Raw genomic sequence first — 12,425 nt, forward strand, 5'->3', positions numbered from 1 at the left:
TCAGATATGCAGATGACACACCCTTATGGCAGAAAGTGAAGAGGAACTAAAAAGCCTCTTGATGAAGGTGAAAGTGGAGAGTGAAAAAGTTGGCTTAAAGCTCAACATTCAGAAAACGAAGATCATGTCATCCGGTCCCATCACTTCATGGGAAATAGACGGGGAAACAGTGGAAACAGTATCAGAATCACTGCAGATGGTGACTGCAGCCATGAAATTAAAAGACGCTTACTCCTTGGAAGGAGTTATGACTAACCTAGATAGCATATTCAAAAGCAGAGACATTACTTTGCCAACAAAGGTCCGTCTAGTCAAGGCTATGGTTTTTCCTGTGGTCATGTATGGATGTGAGAGTTGGACTGTGAAGAAGGCTGAGCGCCGAAGAATTGATACTTTTGAACTGTGGTGTTGGAGAAGACTCTTGAGAGTCCCTTGGACTGCAAGGAGATCCAACCAGTCCATTCTAAAGGAGATCAGCCCTGGGATTTCTTTGGAAGGAATGATGCTAAAGCTGAAACTCCAGTACTTTGGCCACCTCATGCGAAGAGTTAACTCATTGGAAAAGACTCTGATGCTGGGAGGGATTGGGGGCAGGAGGAGAAGGGGACAACAGAGGATGAGATGGCTGGATGGCATCACTGACTCGATGGACGTGAGTCTGAGTGCACTCCGGGAGTTGGTGATGGACAGGGAGGCCTGGCGTGCTGCGATTCATGGGGTTGCAAAGAGTCGGACACGACTGAGCAACTGAACTGATCTGATCTGATCTGATTATTACATTTATTAAGAGGTATCTGACTTTTCTTCTGTTAGCCATGTTGATGTCAATCTCTTCCTCATACCTACTCTCGTCAAATTAAGCTTTCTAAGAGATAACAGATTCACACTATAGTAAGTGATTAATGCATAACTCACTCAGAACAGGGTATAGACTGTTGAAATCATAATGGTGATCTGTTGGAAAAATGATACTTTTGATAAAGCCCAGTGATCAAATCTGACATTGATTGGCAGTTTGCTTTGAAGATCTTGGGCCATGAAATCTGAATTGTATTCCTTAGAGTAATATTCTTCAAATTCACCTATAAGCCACTAACAATCAAATACAGGTTTCTAGGGACCCTTATAATTTCTTTTTTATGTATTTATAGATTTAGATCAATAGTAGAGGGTTGATAAACAACAATCAAGAAAGAAAAACAAATACAGGGAAAATATTAAATTGAATTTCAATGTGAAAATTATGGCAAGGCTTTAATATATCCCAATAGCATAAAATTATGGTTCACCCTTCAAAGTTAAATGAGGTGCATGGCAAAAATTATAGGATAGCTCAGAGTTCCTATATTGTTTAATTATTTACAAAGAATTGGTTGGTGTCTTGGAACTAGCTTGGCTTAGTGAAAAAACAAAGGTTTTGGAATGAATTAAACCTAGGATTTCAGGGAATCCCCTGATAAGCCAGTGGTTAGGATTCCGTGCTTCCACTGCAGGAGACAGGGCTTCGATCCCTGATTGGGAAGCTAAGGTCCTCATGCCTTGTGGAGTGGCCAAAAAAACCAAACCAAAACAAACAAAAAAACTCCTAGGATTTCACCTGAACTCTGGTGCGGAATCTTAGCCAAGTTACTGAACTGTGTGTCTTGGCCAAGTTACTATACTAGATTGTGCTCAGATTTATCCCCTGTAAAATGGTTGTTGTAAAGATTAGAAATAAAACATGTGAGGTGTCTGGAAGCAGAGCCTCATACATAGTATGTGCTCAGTCAAGTCTCACATGGCGCACCTTGAACAGTACAGCCATTGATTTTTTTTATTAAATTGAATAGACTATTAGGAGATTAAATGTTGGTATTATATGACCTTCTTCCTGGAGTGGACAATTGAAATTGAAAGGACCTATTTTTTGCTGCTGACTGTACAGTAATTACTTCCCCAAGATACTAGAATGGGCACACTTTAACAAGAAATGTCTCTGTAATGTTCCTTTATGGAGAATTCTATAGTGTGCAGAAAAAACTTCCTCTATTTTATAAATCAGTATTTTCACAAAAAATCTATTTATTTGGTGTTTAGGACCCCATTTAAAAAAACAATAAAATTGCAGTGCCTTTTCAGAAGAGTAGTTAATAGATGATTTTAACCAATTTGATTAAAATTGTACCTGGTAACAACTAGGGTTTCAAAAGGAGAGGAAAAAAAGAGATAGATAATACTTGTTGCTTCTCAGTATGGTGCAGGAACCACAAGTGGGTCCATCAATGCATGGTGAGTGGAAGAAATTCAGAGGCACCAGCTGAAAGTAAAATCTCAGTGTTCTGTAGTTTTTTTTTAATAACCCAAATTTGCACTAAGGTGCATATTTTATATTTTCTGGATTTTATATGTCATGTAAATCAACAGTCAAGATATTTCTTTACCATAGCTCTTTGATTTACCTAACAGTAAAGTTTCTAATAATGAAGTATATTGTAGGGATACATCCCTTCCTTTCAGTCAACATATAAAAAACATTATATTACACATTAAAATTGCTGTGCCATGAAAAGATAGTCATCATCTTTAGTCATTGGGAGATGTAAATTCAATGAAGAGTATATACATATGCACATATTTATTAATAATTACATGTGTCACATATACATGTGTGTATATATAAATATACTATATATTAAATATTAATTATAATATATATTAATAATATCAAGTAATCTTGGAAGGGATATGAAGGAATTGAAATTCTTATTAGGTTGTCAGTGGAAATGTAAAATGGTATAAACACTTAGGAAAAGGTCTAGTGTTTCTTATAAAAGTTAATCATGCTCCTACCATATGACCCAGCTATTCTACTCCTAAGTATGTACCCAAAAGAAATGAAATATATATCTTACACATGCATGTTTCACAAGTTTAAAAATGCAAACAACCCAATATATTATCAACATGTGAGTGGATAAACAAACAGAAGTATACCCTCACAATGAATATTACTCTACAATAAAAAGGAACTAGCTATGGATACATGCAATAACATATATGAACCTCAATTATGCAGAGCAAAGTAAGCTAGATTTAAAAAGAGTACATATTGGACAAGCTCACTGATAATATTCTAGAACATGCAAACTATAATAGATGCAGAAAGTAGATGACTGGTTGCCTAGAGATGGGATGGGGGAACAGAGAGAAGCAGGAATTAAAGGAGACATGAGCAAATTTGGGGGGATAATACTTACATTCATTATTTTAATTGTGTTGATGGCTTCATATATACATATATATATATATATATATATCAAAACTTATCAAGTTGTATACTTGAAATTTATGCCACTTACTACATGTTGATTATACCTCAATAAAACTGTCTTACAGAAAAATCATTGTGTTGATTTTTCTTTTTTTTTTTTTTTTGCATTTCATTATTTATTTAATGTTTAAGCTCTTGCACTAGATTTTTACAAGCTGGTGAACACTGACAAATTATTTCTTCACAGTACTATAACCACATGTTCCTGGACAATATAAATAAATAGTTGAGCTAACGTTAATACACATCACCATTTCATCAATTACATAATAAAACAAATTGTCAAGTATCCAAATATTAAGTTACACAGCTCAAAAGGTATATAAAATATTAAATGTCTATTTAATTCATTAGCAGAAACCCACTTTTTTTTTTTTGCAAGAGAAGCTGGGAATCACACTTCAAACAAAACCAAGTTGGTAAACAACTTCAGGTAAGTATGGAAAAAATTACAAGAATTTCAGAAATTTTGACTAAGAATTGTTTTAGTTACAATAACAAAGTATTTGTACCTTTTAAGAAATACTTACTAAATTAAAGTGCATATTCTACATGTTCTGCACAAGACAAAGGCAATGTTTTACTAAAAATACTTAATAGCCCCCTCCCATTCTGTTTTCAGGCCCTCCCTGGAAGCTGCACCCCAAAGTGCAAACATTAAAATGAACTGTAAGGCTTTTGTCTAGAGACATTAAAGACATGTGCTTCTGTACAATGTAGATTTTCAAAATGGAGGCCTTCTACAACACAAAATGAGATTTATAGGAAGATATTAAATAATCACTGTAAGACTTGGTTAATTAAAAAGGGAGCAAATCTGATGTATCCTGGTATGAGTGTGGGAGATGGAAATATATTGTGAGCAAACCTCATAGGCCCTACTTTCTGTGTTTGAAATGATGCAAGGAATAAACCACGTAAGGTCCAGAGTGCTCATAGTTCCTGGGATTTGTTCTATATGATACTAAAAATATACAAGTATTGTGCTGGGTATTTTGGCACCTAGTCTTTCTAAATTTCTTACATATTGATAAGATTCTGGCATGGAAACAGATTTAAAGATGTGACTCAATACTGCATGATTTCAGGAAGGGTCAACTGGTACAAATTATAAGCACATTTTAAATGCTGAACAGCATGAGTTCTTTACTAGTATCCAAATAGGTTGATCATAACCTGAACAGAGTCTGCAATTCTGCCAGGCTTGTGGCCTGGTAAAACTGCTCTTCAACACTCCTCTGGAGCTTCAGTAGACTTATTCACCAAGCCAACAGGCTATCTACTATGTACAACAAATTCCATCCTGTCTCAGGTTCCACTTCTAAGCAATGGCATCACACACCCTGGTTTTATTGACTGCAACAGTTGTTTCTATGCCCAAAGGAGTCTTTGAAGCGCAGCTGCATTTTAGGATGATACTTCTCCAAATTCAAAAGTTGCTTGCCGTTAAAAGCTCCTCGCCACTTTCTTATGAACTGTACTCATCTTCATGTTTCATTCCACCTTCAGTTAGTGCTAGGGTGACTGGAGCTCTGCCAAGGCCCACAACACAATGAACAGCAATACCACAACCACAGTCTTCACGAAACTTAATTTTCACAAGACGTGACCAATCATCAACAGTCTGGTTAGATGGCGGTGCGCCATCATCAAAAGGCCAACTGAGAACACGGATGCCTTCTTTCTCCACAAGGAGTAGTGTCACAAGTTGCTTCACATACTCTTACTATAGTGGAACTTCTTAAGTTCCGCTATAAATTTGTTTAAGGTCGCATTAGTTGGGTTGTGTGTAATAAGAAATCTCATGTGTATGTAACTTCTACAGGAGCTGGGGGTTAATTTAGTTAACTCAATAGGGATGTGAAACAACTTAAAAAATTGAATACAGAAATGATGCGAAGAAACTGAGTCACCTTCAATATACGCCACTTGAAATTCTCAGTGCTTTTGAGTATGAAATTGGGAGTAATGAATGAATGAACCTCTTAACAAGAAGCAGCAGTTCTTCAATCCAGTAATACTGAGGCAATAGAAAGGAAGAGTACTGAGGTGTACCCCATCCAGGTCAAAACTCTTGTAAAAAATGCTCTGTGGATTTCAACTCAACACCTCTGTGTCCAGGTTAACCAGTCTTCTGGGGGCTTCGTGGTGGAGCAGTAATGAATTTCTGCAGTTCACCTGTCTGCACAGAGGTCATGCTATGCCTGGCAGTAATCTCCACTGCCCTTCAAAAACTTCATAAATGTGTGACCGAGAACACCACAGAACTAAGGAATATATCTGCTCATTGAAAATTGTGGCCTAATCATACAGCCAGTCCCGAGGCTGCGGCGGTGGCAGGGCAGGCGCAGCAGGGCAGGGGTGGCGGCGGTCACTGTAGGGCAGCAGCGGAAGCACCTAAGTCCTGATTTTTCTTAAAAAGGAAGAATCAACCATGACCTCTGCCATTAAGTTGGATAGACTACCCTTTTGTGGCATTCACCACTTACTGGCTATGGTCAATTGTAAAGTTTTATTACTGGACTATAAGGACTTTGAGAGTAGAATCCAAGTTTAACTCATCTTGGTCTTCCCTCTAACCCACAGCATGGTGCCCTTCATCAACTGTTATTTTTTAAATGAATGAATTATCTGGATAATGTTTGGCAAAACATCTCAGAAAACATTTTTTCCTGAGTTCCCTAATTAACCCTTGCCATTCTTTTAAACATCCATCAGATAGCAAATCTGCATGCTTAAAAACTTTAGAGCCAGAGTGACCTGCTCAGCTACTTGCTAACTGTTTGACCATAAATAAAATTAGCTAGCCTCTCTAAGCCTCATTTTCCTCACTTCTAAAGAGGGTAGTAATATACCTATGGGCTTCTCAGGTGGCTCAGTGGTAAAGAATCCACCTGCGAATGCAGGAGACACACGTTGGGTCCCTGGGTACAGAAGATCCTCTGGAGGAGGAAATGACAACCCACTCCAGTATTCTTGCTTGTAAAAGCCTGTGGACAAAGGAGCCTGGTGGGCTATAGTCCATGGGATCAAAGAGTCGGATAGGACTGAGCATGAGCACAATAATGCACCTATGTCACTGGTTTTCTGAAAGGATTAAATTAAACAGTCCATATAAAGTGCATGGCCCACAGTGTAAACTCAAAAAGGCAAGTGAATTCGTACATTTGTCATCACAGACTTTTGAAAGTTTATAAACTTCAAATACTGAAATAATTTATTTTTCATCAGAAGAAAGAAAATGTAATGAACTAGTACCTGAGTCTTTTGAGGAGAGATAGCTCTAAACACATTAAAGTTACCTGCACGTTAGGCTTTTTAAGAAGCATACAACCAGAGAAATTTCATTTGTTGGACAAAGTAGAAGGATACAATAGCTTGCAGTCTTGTCAGTACATTTTATACCTTGTTCTTAGACCTTTTCATTAAAACAGAAAAATTAAAGCCTTGTCATTACACAGAGGGGATGAAGTTCCAAGTAGCCCATTTAGTTTCTTCTTACACTTCACTTTGAGGTTCTTACATGTGGAAATCCTGTTATCATATTTGTTTGCAAGCTTTCTCTCTAGTGAAAAATACTTTATCATTCAGCCTATGGGGAATTAATTAAACGAAATGTGGAAAAATGTAATCTTCAGGGACCTCTGCTGTGGGTACTCTCAGTAAATACAGCACAGCTAAGGGACTCTGCAGAGATGTGACCTAGAGTGGACGGAGTTCTGGGCTTTAGGTCCAGCCGGTTTGAAATAAAATAATTTTCTTGAGCCTTGAGCAATTCATTTCATTGTTTTGCAGTCTTTTGATTTATAATATGGGGATTAATCACATAGTCATGATTTATTGGGAATGTTTATAAAATATATGGAATAATTATGATTAATAAACTAGGTTATTAACCTCTTCCAAAAATAAGGTGCTGACATGTAAATAACATTTGTATCTGAGGCTTTAGTTCTGGTCCAGTGCTAGATATGCCTGCAGAAGTCCAAATCAATTCATCTTACTGGCAGAACATAAGTGTTCTTCTACTCCTGGCTCTGCCAAAACCTAGTTCTGTGCTCACTGGTAACCACTTCACCCCCTCAATTTCTTCAAACGTAAAAGTAGAGAGCTGGATTAGATCAGGGAGGGAAAACACATGACATATACTGACATTCCTATCTGTCTGTGCCCCTGGCAGACATTGTTAGTCAATCACTGAAATTTTTCTACCCAAATTAGGAAGCTGCTTCTGAATTCCTCTCAGCAAAACATCCTAGGCAGTCACTACCCATCATTTAGAGTTAGCAACCAAAATAAAACATACTTGCCATCTTTGAGACAGAGTATCTCTAAGGGTTCTTTTAATTCCAATATTATTCAAAGGTCAAAATGAGAGTCTGCTCCAGAAAGAAGTATGTTGGCAAATCTTACTTCCCTTTTCACATTCCAGCCTCTGAATGTTAAAGACTTTGCAAGGCCTGTCCATGAGGATATTCTGCTCTTACATTATTGCATTTTGCCTTTTATTTGTCCAAAATGAAAACAGGTTAGTGGATTTCCCCCAAATTCTGAAAATACATACTGTAAATCTTTGAACAATCCAGAACAGTACAAGGATGAAAGTGAGAAGTATCTGATATTCAAAATCCATTATTAATATTTGGTAACCAGTCTTGCAGTCATAGGTCTAGGCGTGTTTTCCTGTACTCTAATTTCCCCATACAGCAACATTATGTATGAACAACTTTGCACATCACTTGGATCCTGCACTTCTCTATGTACTCTTAACATGCCATCTTTATCTGGGGGCTCCTATTCTGCAGAGCGAAACTTTGCAAATATAGCAGCAGATTGAAAGAGCAAAAGATCTTTAGACCCTTACTACAACTACGCTTAAAGATGTGGTCAAATTCTCCAGGCTCCTCTCTAGTAAAGGCAGAATGGAAATATTTGTAAATCTTGTGGTTAAAATTCAATTTGAAAATGAAATGGACCCAGTGTCTTGGGAGAAAAGCAAGGGTTCCTCCTTTACCTCTGTACCCCAACACAACTTTTTTTCCTGCTTATTACTATAAAAGTAATATATGTTTTTTTAAGGAAAATGCAGGCAGGCGAAAATGAGAAAAAATAAAAAGCATTTGTAACCTAATCAGAATAATTGTGGTTAACATTTTGGAATGTGTATGTTTGTCTTTTTTTTCCTATGCATATATTTTTATGTTGGTATCAACATACATAATTCAAAAGCACTCTTTTAAACTTCCAGGTTTTTCTCTTCACACACTGCATTGCAGTTCCTGTAGGGCACTCATTCTATTATGAGCAGGAAACTACAAGAGTTAAAGCTGGCTTTGGTAATATACAACTCTTTGTATTAGTAGTTTGCACAGTGAGGTGTGTGCTCACCAAGGAACCAATGTTATGGGTGTGTTTTTAAACTAATATGCCTATTATTTTGAACACTACTGTACTGGAGTTTAGTTTATCCACTGGGCATGATGCTCCTGAAGTTCAAATTCCCTCAGCAGATATCCAGCAAGGATGTTACATAACTGGGATAAATGAGGTCATGTTAGGGCCAAAATCTCTGTATGCATTTATACCTCAATCTACTTAACTGATGGAATATCTGTGTTCCTTAAGTGTATTTGCATAAAGAGACTATCTCACCATCATCTGTCTAATGGTGTGATACTGATACATACTGTGATGAGGTGATTTACTTTGTATGTAGCAGTGAAGAGGGTATAACATAGGAAAAATACCTTCTTCATTCACAGGGTGGTCAATTCCTCCTGAGGGTTTGAGACTCTTGTTAAACTGCAAAGTACCATCCCTATATGTGATGCCAATAATTGTTAACAAACAAAAAGCAGCCAGGAGAAAACATGTCTTTGATATTCAATATATGCTGTTTGGTTATCTATTGCTGTGAAACAGACCCAAAATGTAGTGGCTAAAAACAATTTATTATAATCTCTCACAATTCTCTGGGCTGACTGGGCTCACCCAGGCAGTCTTCTGCTGGTCTTGCTTGGAGTCTCTTATATACGATTGCAGTCAGATAGCAGCTGGGGCTGAGGTCTCCTGGGGTTCAACTGGGTGGCTAGATGAGCTAGTCTGGTTTCTTCACTCATATGTCTGGTGCCTTGGTTCACATAGCTGCTCCTTCCACTTGAAGTCTCACCCCCCAGGGCTTTTCCCCACAGCCTCTCTTCCCACAAAGATAGTCAGACTTCTTACATGATGGCTGACTTCTAAGACTGTAAAATTCAAAGCTGTCAGGCCCTTTTAAAGCTTAGTGGAGACTTGGCATAGTGTCACTTCCGGCCTCCCGTAAGTTACAGCAAGTCTCCGGGCCAGCCTTGGTGCAATGTGAGGGACTACACAAGCACAGCAACACACCAGGAGGGGCAGTTCACTCAGTGCCATCTGGGCAAACTAGCTACTGGATCTGCTCCCACTGGAGGCTGTACAAATTTAGAATTTTAACAATAATGCCAAGGGAGTTTGGATACTTTCTTGGTGAAACATGGAGTACAATGAAAAGGAATAAGCAGAGGGAAGAAGCCTCAAGGTGATGGAGGACTTTGAAAACAGTAGGTACTTTCTTGGGTCTTGCAAATTTGGCAGATTAGATCACGGAGAAGGTGAAATAAATGGGTCATTGCATCACTGTTATCCAAACTTTGCATACTTGGAAGGCTTACCTGATGATGCTTGTTTTTTATGACAGTTCCGGAACTAAGTGTTAAAACTTGGTCACGCATCTCAAGCGTACCTGGAGGGTTCCCTTTCTAAGGATGGCAAAGAATTCAGATAGAAACATACACAGGTTAGTAGAATGTGAAGCCAATTGAGGGGGAAAATAAAATAGCAAGGAGAGCTGACGGTAAAATAACTCCCATGGCAACAGGTCAGGAGAGAAAAACCAGCAACCTGGAACTCCTTGGTGCACAGTATCTGTGCCTTCATGGCACTACATTTAAGTTTAGAGGGCAAGGCCTCGTTTCTCACATGGATATATCTTGCATCAGAGTTCTGCAAAGACCAGGAACCTCCTTGATGTGGGTGGTCCGAGACTGGGGTTTCCTCCTCTTGTGCTGAATCCCCATTTAATGCCAAACAGCTTTGTTTCCTTAATTTTTCTTAAACATGTTCAGACTGTTATCCTATTGTCCTCCTCCCTTTGAAAATATGTACTCTGCAGGTGCCTGAAATAATATACTCCCAGTAATTGCAGTTTTGCAAAAGTAAAGTTTATTTTATTCAGTCTAAACTCAACGGAAATTTGTTGCCCAACAAGGAAATACCAAATTTTATAAGCCACTGGATGGCAGCCATCATGTCGTATATGACTTTGTTATCGCCTGCCTCCTGGGCTTTCTGTCTACCTTCTCCATGTACTAATTTTAATAAGTAACTTGAATTGTTAGCAATATACTCTGGTGCCATTCTTTGACGCAGAAATGTCATTTCATAATGTCTCTGCATATTCCATGTCAGGTTCACTGTAAATCACTTCTCCTGAACTTGTTAGTGCGCAGATCATTTTTCAGGCTTCTCACTTAACAGCTGAAAGTTTAATTCAAAGTGAAGAAACTTACTTCAGTTACAAGCAATTAATTTAGGCTTCACTTAAGAAATATTCGAACATATACATCAACAGGTAAGTCCTGGGAGTGTCAAATTATGCAACCGAGAGAAAGTAAGTTCTTTGCAGCTTTGGGGGCGTTGGTCTACTGTAGTCAGGCTTTTATGGTTTTCTTTTTTTTTGGCGTCAGGTTTTTGAATGAAATAGTAAAACCAGTGCCAGACACTGTCTATTCCACCTGGTTTTGCATAATTCGAAGAAGTCAGAAACTGAAAACCAGGCTTGTTAAAGAGCTAGAAAGAGTGCTGTTGCATAAGAGAAAACAAAACTAAATCATTTCTCTATTCTTTTTTAAATCATAAGATTTCACAATATTCCTGTTTTCAAGTACTTTAAGTTTGCTCTGGGCACCGACTACTTTTAAATAATTGTTTTTAATGTGCAGTGAATAATACACATTCATTGTAGATTTAAAACATACTTAAAGTAACAAAGAGAAAAATAAAAATCATTCAAGGTCCTGCAACTATTAATATTACTAGTAATATTTTGAAGAACTTTTTTTTTTCTAGGTACATGCTTTCACAGAACGGGTCCACACTACACAGTTTTATAACTTGTTTTTTTGCGTTTTTGTTTTTAAAATCGTATCTTGAGTACATGAAAACTTCTAGAGGTTATGACACGTTTGTCATATCGAACGGGGTTAAAAATCGCCATCTATGGTGTGGCGAGTGCACTCTGGTGGGAAGAGAATGCTCCGGGTGGGCAATATGGACCACACTCCGATCCAAAGAGACTTCTCCGTTTGCCCTCGGCGACTGAAGCCTGGCGAGAGTGCAAGGCGTGGGAGTAAGTGGAGGGCGATCAGGGTGACTGCGAGCACGAGCTCCCCGCGCGGTCCACTTCTCCCCCAGGCCAGTCTCACTGGTTGAACCGGAGCGAAAGGGCAGCTCGCGGGGCGCTGGGCCCAGGTCCCGGCTTCCGGCCCCCACCCCCGGGGCTGGCGCCACTCTCGGGCGGTGGGGAGAGATAAAGCCGGGCAAGGTTCTGCAAATCCAAAGCAGGGAGGCGCAGCTCCGATACCATCGCCTTTGCCGAGTCTCCAAGCGTGTTTGTTTCAACTGTTTAAACTGTTTCAAAGCACCCGAACCCCAGCGACCTTCGGCAAACAACTCCTAATCCCGCGGGCGGGGAGCGATGGCTGCATTCGCCGGAAGGGCAAACTGAGAGCGGAGCCCGGGGAGCTACGGGGGCCCTCCTCCAGGCACTCTGCCAGCCCGCAGCCGCCCCTGAGACCCCCGCCCGCAACTCTTTCCCGCCCCAGGACGGCCAGCTTCTTGCGTCAGCCCCGGCGAGGGTGGGGGATTTTCGGAAGCTCGGCCCGCTAGGCCGGCTGGGGAAGGAAGGGCCTGGGCTCTTGCCCCGCCCTCGGGGGGGCGGGAGGCGGAGCGGGGCAAGAGCCCGGTCGGCGACTCCGGCCAAGTCAGGGAGAAGCGAGTTCCTAGGATCCCCCAGGAGCCGCCGCCGCCGCCGCCA

At 39.7% G+C, this 12,425-nt stretch overlaps 1 protein-coding gene and 1 pseudogene across 3 annotated transcripts in view; one reads left to right on the top strand and one right to left on the bottom strand.

Moving 5' to 3' along the window:
- Positions 1-12,425, top strand: part of NFE2L2 (nuclear factor, erythroid 2-like 2) — a 176,874-nt gene that overhangs the window by 131,832 nt on the left and 32,617 nt on the right. The gene's annotated exons all lie outside the window — the stretch shown is intronic.
- LOC105002954 lies at positions 3,608-11,975 on the bottom strand (annotated as a pseudogene).

The sequence above is a fragment of the Bison bison genome, unplaced genomic scaffold (genome assembly GCF_000754665.1).
Source record: "Bison bison bison isolate TAMUID 2011002044 unplaced genomic scaffold, Bison_UMD1.0 scf7180017864460, whole genome shotgun sequence".
Classification (NCBI taxonomy): domain Eukaryota; kingdom Metazoa; phylum Chordata; class Mammalia; order Artiodactyla; family Bovidae; genus Bison; species Bison bison.